This window comes from Schistocerca serialis, chromosome 9 (genome assembly GCF_023864345.2).
Source record: "Schistocerca serialis cubense isolate TAMUIC-IGC-003099 chromosome 9, iqSchSeri2.2, whole genome shotgun sequence".
NCBI lineage: Eukaryota > Metazoa > Arthropoda > Insecta > Orthoptera > Acrididae > Schistocerca > Schistocerca serialis.
This window is the reverse complement of record NC_064646.1, coordinates 489,667,005-489,682,408: the sequence shown is the minus strand read 5'-3', so window position 1 is coordinate 489,682,408 and position 15,404 is coordinate 489,667,005.

The following is a 15,404-nucleotide window of genomic DNA, read 5'->3' as shown; positions in this document are numbered from 1 at the left end:
CTGGCGACATACCATCTGACTTTCGAAAAAGCATCATCCACACAATTCCGAAGACGGCAAGAGCTGACAAGTGCGAGAATTATCGCACAATCAGCTTAACAGCTCATGCATCGAAGCTGCTTACAAGAATAATATACAGAAGAATGGGAAAGAAAATTGAGAATGCGCTAGGTGACGATCAGTTTGGATTTAGAAAAAGTAAAGGGACGAGAGAGGCAAGTCTGACGTTACGGCTAATAATGGAAGCAAGGGTAAAGAAAAATCAAGACACTTTCATAGGATTTGTCGACCTGGAAAAAGCGTTCGACAATATAAAATGGTGCAAGCTGTTCGAGATTCTGAAAGAAGTAGGGGTAAGCTATAGAGAGAGACGGGTCATATACAATATGTACAACAACCAAGAGGGAATAATAAGAGTGGACGATCAAGAATGAAGTGCTCGTATTAAGAAGGGTGTAAGACAAGGTTGTAGCCTTTCGCCCCTACTCTTCAATCTGTACATCGAGGAAGCAATGATGGAAATAAAAGAAAGGTTCAGGAGTGGAACCAAAATACAAGGTGAAAGGATATCAATGATACGATTCGCTGATGACATTGCTATCCTGAGTGAAAGTGAAGAAGAATTAAATGATCTGGTGAACGGAATGAACAGTCTAATGAGTACACGGTATGGTTTGAGAGTAAATCGGAGAAAGACGAAGGTAATGAGAAGTAGTAGAAATGAGAACAGCGAGAAACTTAACATCAGGATTGATGGTCACGAAGTCAATGAAGTTAAGGAATTCTGCTACCTAGGCAGTAAAATAACCAATGACGGACGGAGAAAGGAGGACATCAAAAGCAGACTCGCTATGGCAAAAAAGTCATTTCTGGTCAAGAGAAATCTACTAATATCAAATACCGGCCTTAATTTGAGGAAGAAATTTCTGAGGATGTACGTCTGGAGTACAGCATTGTATGGTAGTGAAACATGGGCTGTAGGAAAACCGGAACAGAAGAGAATCGAAGCATTTGAGATGTGGTGCTATAGACGAATGTTGAAAATTAGGTGGACTGATAAGGTAAGGAATGAGGAGGTTTTACGCAGAATCGGAGAGGAAAGGAGTATATGGAAAACACTGATAAGGAGAAGGGACAGGATGATAGGACATCTGCTAAGACATGAGGGAATGACTTCCATGGTACGAGAGGGAGCTGTAGAGGGAAAAAATTGGAGAGGAAGACAGAGATTGAGGACGTAGGTTGCAAGTGCTACTCTGAGATGAAGAGGTTAGCACAGGAAAGGAATTCGTGGCGGGCCGCATCAAAACCAGTCAGTAGACTGATGACAAAAAAAAAAAAAAAAAAAAAAAAAAAAAATCCTGTGGGGCGGCGAGGTGAAAGTTCTCACTCGCTACTTCAGCGGACGAAGAGCTCTTGGTGGCTCTTTGCACGTTCTGTTCATTTCAGCACACAACGAGGGTCCGCAGAATGGTGTAGACTGCCTAAAGTCGCTATGGCCCCCTCCCTGCTACTGAATGTTGGGCCTTCCAGCGGCCACTCTCTCACTGTGCGCTAGTGGCCGCGTGCATTAACTTTTTCGTTCCCTCGGTCGACAAGGGAGGACCTACATTCATTATTTTCTTTATCAAAACTAGTCACGATTGTCTTAATGGGATTTCCACGACTGTTCATTAAGTAAAAATATGGCATTTCAGTCTTTAATCGCTATTTTTTATTTTCAATGACAACGAACCGATAGTTCTGTACTGACAAGTTACTCTGTAACTGCAATATATGATCTGAAGTTTGGCAGATAGCCTGAAACCGGTCATTGAAAATAAAAAATAGCGATCAAAGACTGAAATGCCGTATCTTTACATTATTTTCTTCTTCGCAAATACGCACATTTTTTCGCTTATAGAAAGATGGTCCGCGAGTGTGGACCCCCTGTTCTTAGTTTTAAAACAAGGTCGGAGCACCTTGCCAGAAACGATTCGTGTGTTTGTTTGAACTTGGTCATACGCAGAAAATTGTCACATCTATAAATCTAAAACTTTTTAAAATTGTTTTCGACTGAGAATCTGTCTTTTTACAAAATGTTCGCTAACAGTTGTAGATGTTTAGAATTAGTTAACGTTTGCATAAATTTTGTCCGTTACCATGAAATAACACTTCTTCTGATGGTTCTCGTACGTGGACCTCGTGTCATAATGTGTATTTGCTAATTTCAGTTTGTTCTTTGATAATGGAGTACTGAAATGATCGTTATTTTCACACTCTAGAGCAATGTATGAAATGTTAACTGATGAGGAATGAGAAGCTCTTGTTAATGGCGGCAATGCGGAATTATCTGTTTGGAAAGACGATGAACATCATTTTTGTCTGAACATTGTCCTTCTGAGCTTGATGAAACTGATTGGTCGACAATAAGAACGTTAAGATATAGCGCCAATGGCTAGCAGAAGATGACGTCCTCGCACATAGAATTTCTTTGTAAATAAAGATCTAGATGATGCAGAGAATACGAATAAAAAGAAGGGAAGAGCAGTGTTACAATCGATTTCAGAAGTTAGGGTTGTCGGTGTGGTGTCACCGCCAGACACCACACTTGCTAGGTGGTAGCCTTTTAAATCGGCCGCTGTCCGCTAGTATACGACGGAACCGCGTGTCGCCACTGTCAGTAATTGCAGACCGAGCGCCGCCACACGGCAGGTCTAGAGAGACTTACTAGCACTCGCCCCAGTTGTACAGCCGACTTTGCTAGGAAAGGTTCACTGAGAATTACGCTCTCATGTGCCGAGACGATAGTTAGCATAGCCTTCAGCTACGTCAATTGCTACGACCTAGCAAGGCGCCAATTATCCTTTGCTATGTATCTAATGACGCATATACTGTATCAACAAGACCAATGTTCACCAATTGTGGATTAAAGTTAAGTATTACAGCAGCTACGTACTTTTATTTATAGCATTCATTACGTATCCTGTTTCAGACCTCACGCCAGCCTGCGTGAGTTTAAGCGCGTGCCTTTCGGTTACCCGTCACTGTGGATTGGCTGTCTTGCCAGTCCACAACAGTTGGTGTTGGCGAACTGCAAAAATTTGTTGATGCAAGGAATGCCTTAAAATGCAGGAAACCTGGCTGGAATTTCAAGATATGAGACATTTGCGTCAGATATGGAATGTATCTGTGTACTGTAAAAATAATTATTTTGAAGCTTACCATAAAACGTAAAATTTTATCTACTGGCAGTAGCAAATCAATACTTGCGAGGAGTTGTTCTGCGATTATTATTATTTAGCATTTGCGAAGTTTATTTACAGCATCGTCAAAAATCTTTATTGGAAATTATATCTGAATAATTTTAATATTAAGATTCATATTCTCTGTGTGCATTAGGATATACTCATTACTGTTTTGAATAAAATACGTAAATTGTTGAATAAAATGTCTTTATTGAAGAAAGAGAAAGGAAACTATAGAGACCAGTACGTTTTTTTTTCACGATAGGTGAGCCATGTGGTCCACATATGAGGACCTCCATGTATGCCCTAATGAATTATGAAGAATTATTTCATTTGCATTTGTGTCATACTTGTTTATTAGTTTGCTGGAAAAAAATTAAAAGAAAAATTTCGTGGCATTCTTCTTTTCTCAGAAGTGAAGAGATTAAACTACGCAACAGTTTAAAAAACGCCTCCCAGTGGCAGAAAGGATATAGAGTTTTTGGACTGCTCTGTCAAGTGTAGAAGACTGTATCATATCACACTATTTTTGTAGAAATACAGTTTTCATACGTGAAAGTTTTACAGTGTGTAGATACATCCTTCCCGCTTGTTTTCAAACTTAGCTCAACCTGTTCCCGTGAGTGGCGCCGTCACAGCATGTCTTTAAGATGGCTGCTACACTTGACGTTCGTCAGAAGCAAGATGCTGTCATAGAATTCCTGTGCTGTGAAACCGAGACAACGGAAAACATCCACAAGAGGTTTAAAAAGGTGTATGGAGATGCTGCTGTCGATCGCAGCACAGTTAGTCGGTGGGGAAGCAGATTGCGTAATGAAAGCGGGCACGGAAATATTGAGAATTGTCCTCGCAGCGGCAGGCCACGTACTGCACACTGCCAAGTGGAACCACAATAAATTCTGATGCATATGTGAGGACACCGAAGAAACTTCAAGCTCGACTGAGTCGTGTTCGACCACAGCGGCAAAAGCAGGATGTTTTGCTGTTGCACGACAATGCACGGCCATATGTCAGTCAAAAAACCATGGAAGCAATCACAAAACTCGGATGGACAACACTGAAACACACGCCTTACAGTCCTGACCTGGCTCCATGTGACTATCATCTCTTTGGGAAACTGAAAGACTCTCTTCGTGAAACAAGGTTAGAAGATGATGACTCCCTTGTGCACGCTGCCAAACAGTGGCTCCAACAGTTTAGTCCAGAGTTTTACCGTGCGGGTATATAGGCGCTGGTTCCAAGATGACGTAAGGAAGTTGAGAGGGATAATTATGTGGAGAAATGAAGAAATTGTTCCTAAAGGATGTATCTACACACCGTAAAACTTTCAAATATGTAGAATAAAAGATGGATTTTTTAAAAAAAATTGTGTGCATTTCTTTTGGAGTGACCCTGGGTGTTTCAGTAATAGAAGGATCGTGTTATCAGTATTCAGGGAACTTCCCATTTAGTCTACGGTTTCCTGCCAGATTATTGATGTGTTTACATTTTGAGCTTCAGTATTGGTCATAGGAGACCGGTTGAGAAAAACGTTTTATTAACAAATGGTGGCGTGAACTTAACGTATATGTTTCCTTGTGGGAGTACTCCGAGCCTGAAACACTTCGTCAGCTTGGTTGAAGACATCAAGTGACAGTGGCGGCAAGTTGGCGTCTGAAAGTGTACATAAAACTGCACAACAGTAAAGGATCAAGCGCCCCTTTCATTCGCCTTCTGTGACGACAGGAGGTGAACGCGGTCCTCATCCAAGAACCGTACTTGTATAAAGGGGACGTACCAAGTTTCGGACAAACTAATGATAAGTTGATTTGCGTGAGGAATCTTAAATCCCTAGAACACGTATTTATGTTAAAAACGGTATTTCACTCATGCTGTTGGTGAGGTTCTGTTCTAAGAACTTAGTTACCATCAGAATAAACAGCGTAAGGATGGGAACACGGGGGGTTTGTAATGGTATCTGCATACCTTACTTACGGCGGCAGTGCTCCTCTATCCCAGAAACTGAAGAGACTGGTAGACATCTGTTCGCAGGTGACCGAACAGCTGGTGATTGGCTGTGATGCCACTGCGTACAACCTGGTGCACGCGAGTAGTGGCACAGACAACACTGAGCACGTACGCGAACATGCGGTATCGGCTGCAATCCGGTCGGCCGCACTTTCAAGATACGCGCGCCGCCGGTAACACCGCCACGTTTCCTGCAGCCGCCACGAGCCGTTACGCATCTACCAATAAAATGCAAGTATCGCCTCTCCGGTGCTACAGCGGCGGACGTACCTTATTTTTAACTTTCATACACCGATCCCTTTTGTCTGTTTATCAGCTGAATAACATGTACAGACTTTCATACACTACTGGCCATTAAACTTGCTACACCACGCAGATGACGTGCTACAGACGCGAAATTTAACCGGCAGGAAGAAGATGGTGTGATATGCAAATGATTAGCCTTTCAGAGCGTTCATACAAGGTTGCTGGCGGTGGCGAGACCTACAACGTGCTGACATAAGGAGAGTTTCCAACCGATTTCTCATACACAAACAGCAGTTGACCGGCGTTGCCTGGTGAAGCGTTGTTGCGATGCCTCGTGTAAGGAGGGGAAATGCGTACCATCACGTTTCCGACTTTGATAAAGATCGGATTGCAGCCTATCGCGATTGCGGTTTATCGTATCGCGACGTTGCTGCTCGCATTGGTCGAGATCCAATGACTGTTAGCAGAATATGGAATCGGTGGGTTCAGGAGCGTAATACGGAACGCCGTGCTGGATCCCAACGGCCTCGTATCACTAGCAGTCGAGATGACAGGCATTTTATCCGCATGGCTGTAACGGATCGTGCAGCCACGTCTCGATCCCTGAGTCAACAGATGGGGACGTTGTCAAGACAATAACCATTGCACGAACAGTTCGACGACGTTTGCAGCAGCGTGGACTGTCAGCTCGGAGACCGTGGCTGTGGTTACCCTTGACGCAGCATCACAGACAGGAGCGCCTGCGATGGTGTACTCAACGACGAACCTGGGTGCACGAATGGCAAAACGTCATTTTTTCTAATGAATCCAGGTTGTGTTTACTGCATCATGATGGGCGCATCCGTGTTTGGCGACGTCGCGATGAACGCATATTGGAAGCGTGTATTCGTCATCGCCATACTGGCGTATCACCCGGCGTGATGGTATGGGGTGTCATTGGTTACACGTCTCGGTCACCTCTTGTTCGCATTGACGGCACTTTGAACAGTGGACGTTACATTTTAGATGTGTTACGACACGTGGCTCTACCCTCCATTCGATCCCTGCGAAACGCTACATTTCAGCACGATAATGCACGACCGCATGTTGCAGGTCCTGTACGGGCCTTCGTGGATACAGCAAATGTTCGACTGCTGCCCTGGCCAGCACTTTCTCCAGATCTCTCACCAATTGAAAACGTCTGGTCAATGGTGGCCGAGCAACTGGCTCATGAGAATACGCCAGTCACTAATCTTGATGAACTGTGGTATTGTGTTGAAGCAGCATTGGCAGTTGTACTGTACCTGCACACGCCATCCAAGCTCTGTTTGACTCAATGCCCAGGCCAGAGGTAGTTGTTCTGGGTACTGATTTCTCAGGATCTATGCACCCAAATTGCGCGAAAATGTAATCACGTGTCAGTTCTAGTATGATATATTTTCCAATGAATCCCCATTTATCATCTGCATTTCTTCTTGCTGTGGCAATTGTAATGGCCAGTAGTGCAGTTGACGTGGCTCTACATCTTCTAAATACGCATTGTGTTGAAAAGTGACAGATTTATAAATCCTTCGTTGTGGTTGTTGTTGTCTCCAGTCCTGAGACTGGTTTGATGTAGCTCTCCATGCTACTCTATCCTGTGCAAGCTTCTTCATCTCCCAGTACTACCTGCAGCCTACATCCTTCTGAATCTGCTTAGTGTATTCATCTCTTGGTCTCCCTCTACGATTTTTATCCTCCACGCTGCCCTCCAATGCTAAGTTTGTGATCCCTTCATGCCTCAGAACATGTCCTACCAACCGGTCCCTTCTTCTTGTCAAGTTGTGCCGCAAACTTCTCTTCTCCCCAATTCTATTCAACACCTCCTCAGCCGGCCTAGTGGCCGTGCGGTTCTAGGCGCTCCAGTCCGGAGCCGCGTTGCTGCTACGGTCGCAGGTTGGAATACTGCCTCGGGCAGCAGTTGAGTTCCATAGTGCTCAGAGCCATTTGAACCATTTCAACACCTCCCCATTAGTTATGTGATCTACCCATCTAATCTTCAGCATTCTTCTGTAGCACTACATTTCGAAAGCTTCTATTCTCTTCTTGTCCAAACTATTTATCGTCCAAGTTTCACTTCCATACATGGCTACACTCCATACAAATACTTTCAGAAACAACTTCCTGACACTTAAATCTGTACTCGATGTTAACAAATTTCTCTTCTTCAGAAACGCCTTCCTTGCCATGGCCAATCTGCATTTTATATTCTCTCTACATGGACGATTTTGCTCCCCAAATAGCAAAACTCTTTTACTACTTCGTCTCATTCCTAATCCAATTCCCTCAGCATCATCCGACTTAATTCGACTACATTCCATTATCCTCGTTTTGCTTTTGTTGATGTTCATCTTATATCCTCCTTTCAAGACACTGTCCATTCCGTTCAACTGCTCTTCCAAGTCCTTTGCTGTCTCTGACAGAATTACAATGTCATCGGCGAATCTCAAAGTTTTTATTTCTTCTCCATGGACTTTAATACCTACTCCGAATTTTTCTTTCGTTTCCTTTAGTGCTTGTTCAATATACAGATGAATAACTTCGGGGAGAGGCTACAACCCTGTCTCACTCCCTTCCCAACCGCTTCTTCCCTTTCACGCCCCTCAACTCTTATAACTGCCATCTGGTTTCTGTACACATTGAAAATAGCCTTTCGCTCCCTGTATTTTATCCCTGCCACCTTTAGAATTTGAAAGAGAGTATTCCAATCAACATTGTCAAAAACTTTCTCTAAGTCTACAAATGCTAGAAATGTAGGTTTGCCTTCCCTTAATCTATTTTCTAAGATGTCGTGGGGTCAGTATTGCCTCACGTGTTCCAACATTTCTGCGGAATCCAAACTGATCATCGCCGAGGTCGGCTTCTACCAGTTTTTCCATTCGTCTGTAAAGAATTCGCGTTAGTATTTTGCAGCTGTGACATATTAAACTGATAGTTCGGTAATTTTCGCATTTGTCAACACCTGCTTTCTTTGGGATTGGAATTATTATATTCTTTTTGACGTCTGAGGGTATTTCGCCTGTCTCATACATCTTGCTCACCAGATGGTAGAGTTTTGTCAAGACTGGCTCTTCCTAGGCTGTCAGTAGTTCTAATGGAATGTTGTCTACTCCGGGGGCCTTGTTTCGACTCAGGTCTTTCAGTGCTCTGTCAAACTCTTCACGCAGTATCATATCTCCCATTTCATCTTCATCTACATCCTCTTCCATTTCCATAATATTGTCCTCAAGTACATCGCCCTTGTATAAACCCTCTATATACTCCTTCCACCTTTCTGCTTTCCCTTCTTTGCTTAGAACTGGATTTCTATCTGAGCTCTTGATATTCATACAAGTGGCTCTCTTTTCTCCAAAGGTCTCTTTAATTTTCCTGAAGGCAGTATCTATCTTTCCCCTAGTGAGATAAGCCTCTACATCCTTACATTTGTCCTCTAGCCAACCCTGCTTATTTAGCACTTCCTGTCAATCTCATTTTTGAGACGTTTGTATTCCCTTTTGCCTGCTTCATTTACTGCGCTTTTATATTTTCCTTTCATCAATTAAATTCAATATTTCTTCTGTTACCCAAGAATTTCTATTGGCCCTCGTCTTTTTACCTACTAGATCCTCTGCTGCCTTCACTACTTCATCCCTCAGAGCTATCCATTCTTCTTCTACTGTATTTCTTTCCCCCATTCCTGTCAATTGTTCCCTTATGCTCTCCCTGAAACTCTGTACAACCTCTGGTTCTTTCAGTTTATCCAGGTACCATCTCCTTAAATTCCCACCTTTTTGCAGTTTCTTCAGTTTTAATCTGCAGTTCATAACGAATAGATTGTGGTCAGAGTCCACATCTGCCCCTGGAAATATCTTACAATTTACAACCTGGTTCCTAAATCTCTGTCTTACCATTATATAATCTATCTGACACCTTTTGGTATATCCAGGATTCTTCCATGTATACAACCTTCTTTTATGATTCTTGAACCAATTGTTAGCTATGATTAAGTTATGCTCTGTGCAAAATTCTGCCAGACGGCTTCCTCTTTCATTTCTCTCCCTCCATCCATATTCACCCACTATGTTACCTTCTCTCCTTTCCTACTCTCGAATTCCAGTCACCCATGACTATTAAATTTTCGTCTCCCTTCACTTCCTGAATAATTTCTTTTTTTCTCATCATACATTTCATCAATTTCTTCATCATCTACAGAGCTAGTTGGCATGTGAACTTGTATTACTGTAGTAGGCATGGGCTTCGTTTCTATCTTGGCCGCAATAATACGTTGACTATGCTGTTGGTAGTAGTTTACCCGCACTCCTATTTTTTTATTCATTATTAAACCTACTCCTGCATTACCCCTGCCCGGAGATCCGAATGGGGGATTATCTTATCTCCGCAATATTTTACCCAAGAGGACACCATCATCATTTAACCATACAGTAAAGCTGCATGCCCTCCTTTGTATCTTTATATATTTCCACATTGAAATCTACTGTTGGCAGCTAACGCTGCATCATCAGATATTAGCTGTGGAGAACATTCATGTGTACATTCTATGTTCATGAACGGGATGTGTTCCTCGCTCCTGCACCCACTACAGAACTGTTACGGCAGAGAGTAATACAGGTTCGAAGCTATAAAAATTTTAATGCAGTTCAACCACCTCGGTGTAAGATAGTTTGGTTACGCCACGATTAGCCGCGGACCAGGCAGCATGGTGACGTAAGACAGACGGGCAGCAGAGTATTTGAGTGAGAGAGAGCACACGCAGCGGGAAAACAGAAAAGGACAGCGACTGAGCCAAGTAACTCGTACGCTCGTTCGCGCGGCGGGATGCCGCAATAGACACGGCCAGGGGAAACAGTCATAGTCCAATTTCACTACCTGCTAAGTGAGAATTATAGGAAGGGTGGTAGAATAACGAGGCAACATGCGGTCAACGCTAGTAAATCGCACGTCACACAACTACGGAGAGCTCTTTAAATACCGGACCCACAGGTCCAAGTGGGGGAGAACGGTTCAGGTCAATGAGAACGATGGAGTCCGTGTCGACGACATTCCGTTCCGTGACGACGTTGCTTTTGTAAGTCTTGCCTCAGATCAACCACCGCAGTACCAGCCAGCCGTGGAATGACGCAGAGCTGAACTCCACCGATGAACTTCACGCTGTATCGCACCAACCACACTAATGGTGGGAGAGCTGGTGAACTACCAGCAGCAGTGCAGTACCAGGTGCTGTACTCTCTGAGTGTGGGGCGGAAAACGACGACCGAGGTTCCAGGCGGACCACCGTCCGGTACGCCGAAGCGCCTCCGGGTACAGGGCCTGCCAGGTCGGCAGTACTGGGTTCAACGCCTGCAGCCTGGACCACACCGCGGATGGGGTGGTCCAGGGAAGAGGAGGCACAGAGTGGGATCCAGTACACTCCCTCACCCGGTAGCAGCCATCCATGCTCTACCAGGCTGGGCTAAGCATCCGTATCGACGCAAGAGGACCAACGTCTCGCTAGGGTACAGGCGCAAGGGCTGGCGCAGCGTCCGAGGGCAGGAGGGAACTATGGCCAGCAGTGGACCACCCTTTGTAAAAGTTGTCAAAATAAACGATTCTCTGAATAACCATGTTTTCTTAGCGCCACGAGCGCTTCCAGACGATTTCTGACGTCGTGCAGAAGCGTCATCAGCTCGGCCCCTCTGTAGAACTATATAATGTGCTGGGGAAGTCATAACAGAATAACCATTAGAGAGAGACCCAGAGGTCTTGAATAGGAGTAAGCAACCTATCCTCAGTAATATAGGAAGATAAGAGGTAACTGACATAACATTTTGAAGCATATCAATGGGTTGTTACAACAAACTGTGGCATCTGATCACATGTGCATTACCATACACCCAAGTTCTAAGGGACAGTGGTACAGTAGCTGTTACATTTATATATGTGTAGCAACGATGAAATCATCAGCTACGTATATTAGTTTTATAATACAATTACCGTCTTCAGGCCCCTCTACAGCACAGAATGATCACATTTTCATTGGGACAGGTGAGCAGTAGATCCAGAAGAAGGCCACTGTAATCGGGTCCGAAACGTTGGTTTCTCCGGTATAGTTTTCTACATTGTGACGTCGTACAATACTCAGAAAAGTCTTATCTTAACTGACCGGCAACGGAAGCCTGTGCAATTATATAAGAACTCAAAAGTTGATGTGTTGCAACCAGGAATTGTAACTTAAAATTTTTATATGGTAACAACTTCAAATTATTTTATTTATGCATACAGATTTAATGAAACTGCCGGTAACCGTCATACTCACTGTCACATTCGTTACATTTGAATGCATAACTAAAGTAATATCACAATTTCTAGAAGTATAAATTACACGATGGCATGGAAGCAGTAAATTCTAAAGAGTACTGTGGACCACACTGTATGTTAAGAAGCATGTCAAATCTCGTGTTGAATTTTTAAGAATGTAAAACTATAGTCAACATATCACTCTTCTAAGTAATTTTTAATGTACTATCTTAATTCATCAACCATGTAAATGAAAATAATAGAAAATTCAATACTCCATCACATCACTGTAATGTAGGTTAAGTATGTATAATTTGAGTTTATGTATTAGTCTTATGAGCATGTTAAATCGTTCAAAATGTAAGTGCAGCTTTAGAAGTTTTATCTTCAGTGCGGATGATGAATGTCGTTAACCGCAGATAACATGTTACAGTACTTTATTTCTTTCATTTCTCTAGAATTCTCCTCAGAATCCCGCCGTAGACACTTTTCTGTGTAGTTCTGTGAGTGCTGCCTGAAAAACATATAAATGTGTAACGTCCATTACGTCTATAGAGTCCTCGAAAAAGGAGCTGTAGCTCTGAAACGCGTTGGGCAGTAATTGCGAAATAGGTGTATTGTGGCTGAAGACAAAATAGTACTAAACTATTAATAAGCACTCTAACATTTTCATTGCGTACAGTGAAATTCTAATACTCTACTGGGCTTCTTGTAGATTATGTACGTCTTTACGTCATGTTAGTGTCATTATAAGATTTGTTGGGCGCAGATACAAATGACTGTAAAAACTGTACTTTCTAAACAAAAATCATGATTATGATTTTGCGGCTGTAGACGTAATACAAAGGGATGGGCGGTTTTCAATGCTCCTATCCTACTTACCGAACAGTGCAGTGAGACCAATCTGAAACATCAAAATTCTGTGTTGTGCCCAATAACAAAGTTTTGTCGTCCGATGTAACAGAATTTTTTTCCGCACTGAAGATAAGGAGCAATGGTTTCGTCAGAGATAATAACCGAGGGAAAGTAAATAATAAATTTCCCTCACAGAACGCTTCCGCTTTCGATTGCGTCGACGTCACGTAACGTGGCACGCTATCGGACTGACCTTATTTCGTAAAGACGCAGCTAGCGGCGTCATTAGAACCACAAGGCGGACACCTCTACACATGAGTGAAGTCGTTACTCGCTGCCTAAACTGAGAGGTTTCGTGCAAGTGAGGCGGCGTTGGTGGGGGGAGGGGGGAGGGGGGGAGGTAGTCTTGCACCATAGAAGTGATGTAAATGCACAACCACTTGCGATGTCTTACAACACACACCAAAGGTTTGGTTAGTGTTCATCAGCGACAGCTTTCGGAGTCACACACAAAGCACACCAGCGGCAAGACGCAATCAATACCTTCAATACCTTCATAGCGCGTTAACAACGGTGAAGTCACTGATTTCAGAGCCACTAAAGCAGAGTTATTCCTGAATTCCAATCAAGAGCAACTGTCAAGATCAGAAACATGGATTTAGGTATCCTCGGTGTAGCAAAGCAGCTTAAATCAGATTGTATACCAGTCCGGTTCCTTTCAGACTACCCTGATACAATAGCTCCATATTTAGCAATTATATACAACCGCTTGCTCATAGAAATATCCGTACTTAAAGACTGAAAAACTACTCAAGTCACACCAACACAAAAAAAAAAAACGAAATAGGAGCAATCCGCTGAATTACAGCCCATATCACTAACGTAGATTTGCAGTAGGTTTATGCGTTCAAACATTTTGAATTATCTCGAATAAAACGATTTATTGACACGTAGTCAGCACGGATTCAGAAAATTTTGTTCTTGTAAAACTCAACTAGCTTTACACTCATGAAGTAATGAGTGCTATCGACAGGGAATGTCAAACTTGTGTTTTTAAATTTCCAGAATGCTCTCGACACAGTTCTTCAGAAGCGTCTTCTGACCAAACTGCGTGCCTACGAAATATCGCCTCAGCTGTGCGACTGGATTCGTTATTTAGTGTCAGAAAGGTCACACTTCGTAGTAATAGAATGAAAGTCATCGAGCAAAACAGAAGTAACATCCGGCGTTCCCCAAGAAAGTGTTATAGGCCCTCTATTGTTCCTGACCTATATTAACGACATACGTAGTAGACAATTTGAGTAGTCCTCTTAGACTGTTTGCAAATCACGCTGTCTTTTACCGTCTTGTAAAGTCATCGGATGACGAAAGCGAATTGCGAAATGATTTGGATAAGATATCTGTGTGGTGCGAAAATCTGCCAGGAAGTTCCATTTCAGTGCACACTCTGCTGCAGAGTGAAAATCTCATTCTGGAAACATCCCCCAGGCTGTGGTTATGCCATGTATCCGCAATAGCCTTTCTTTCAGGAGTGCTAGTTCTGCAAGGTTCGCAGGAGAGCTTCTGTAAAGTTTGGAAGGTAGGAGATGAGGTACTGGCAGAAGTAAGCTGTGAGGACGGGGCGTGAGTCGTGCATGGGTAGCTCGTATGGTAGAGCACTTGCCCACGAAAGGCAAAGGTCCCGAGTTCGAGTATCGGTCCGGCACCCAGTTTTAATCTGCCAGGTAGTTTCATATCAGCGCACACTCCATTGCAAAGTGAAAATCTCATTCAAGATATCTTTATGTTGGGAAAAGTGGCAATTGACCTTGACTAAAGAAATGTGTGAAATTATTTACATGAGTACTAAAAGAAATCCGGTAAATTTCGATTACGCGGTAAGTCACTCAAATCTGAAGGCTGTAAATTCAGCTAAATACTTAGGGATTACAACTACAAATAACCTAAACTGGAACGATCACATAGATAATATTGTGGGTAGAGCAAACCAAAGACTGCGGTTCATTGGCAGAACACTTCGAAGGTGCAACAGGTCTGCCAAAGAGACTGCTTGCACCACGCTTGTCTGCCCTATCCTGTAGTATTGCTATGCGGTGTGGGATCCGCATCAGGCGTGACTGATGGATGACGTCGAAAAATTACAAAGAAGGGCAGTTCATTTTGTACTATCGTGAAGTAGGGAATATAGCGCCACAGACATGATACGTGAATTGGAGTGGCAATCATTAAAACAAAGGCGTTTTTCGTTGTGCCGGGATCTTCATGAATCACCAGTTTCCTTCTCCGACTGGGAAAACATTCTGTTGCTACCCACCTACATGGGGAGAAATGATCATCACGATAAAATAAGAGAAATCAGGGCTCGCACGGAAAATTTTATGTGCTGGTTTTTCCCTCGTGCCGTTTGAGAGTGGAACGGTAGAGAGACAGCTTGAAGGTGGTTCAGTGAACCCTCTGCCAGGCACTTTATTGTGAACAGCAGAGTAATCACGTAAATGTAAATGAAGTATCGTACAGGGCGGTCTATAGGTGTAGAATCATCCTTCTAAATCAGAACCTGGTGGATAAGCAGAAATGTGATCCAAGTAGTATGAGATGGCAGGTGGGTAGAACTTGTGACACTACGGCGGCCATTTTGAAAGACGCCGTTTTGCATGTAACTCGTAATTGGAGAAGGGAAGGATGTCACATGACGCAAGAGGTAAAAAATTACACGAGAAAAACAATGATGTACCGTACAGTTATTAATTCTTGAGTTACGCCGCATTTTGAACAAAA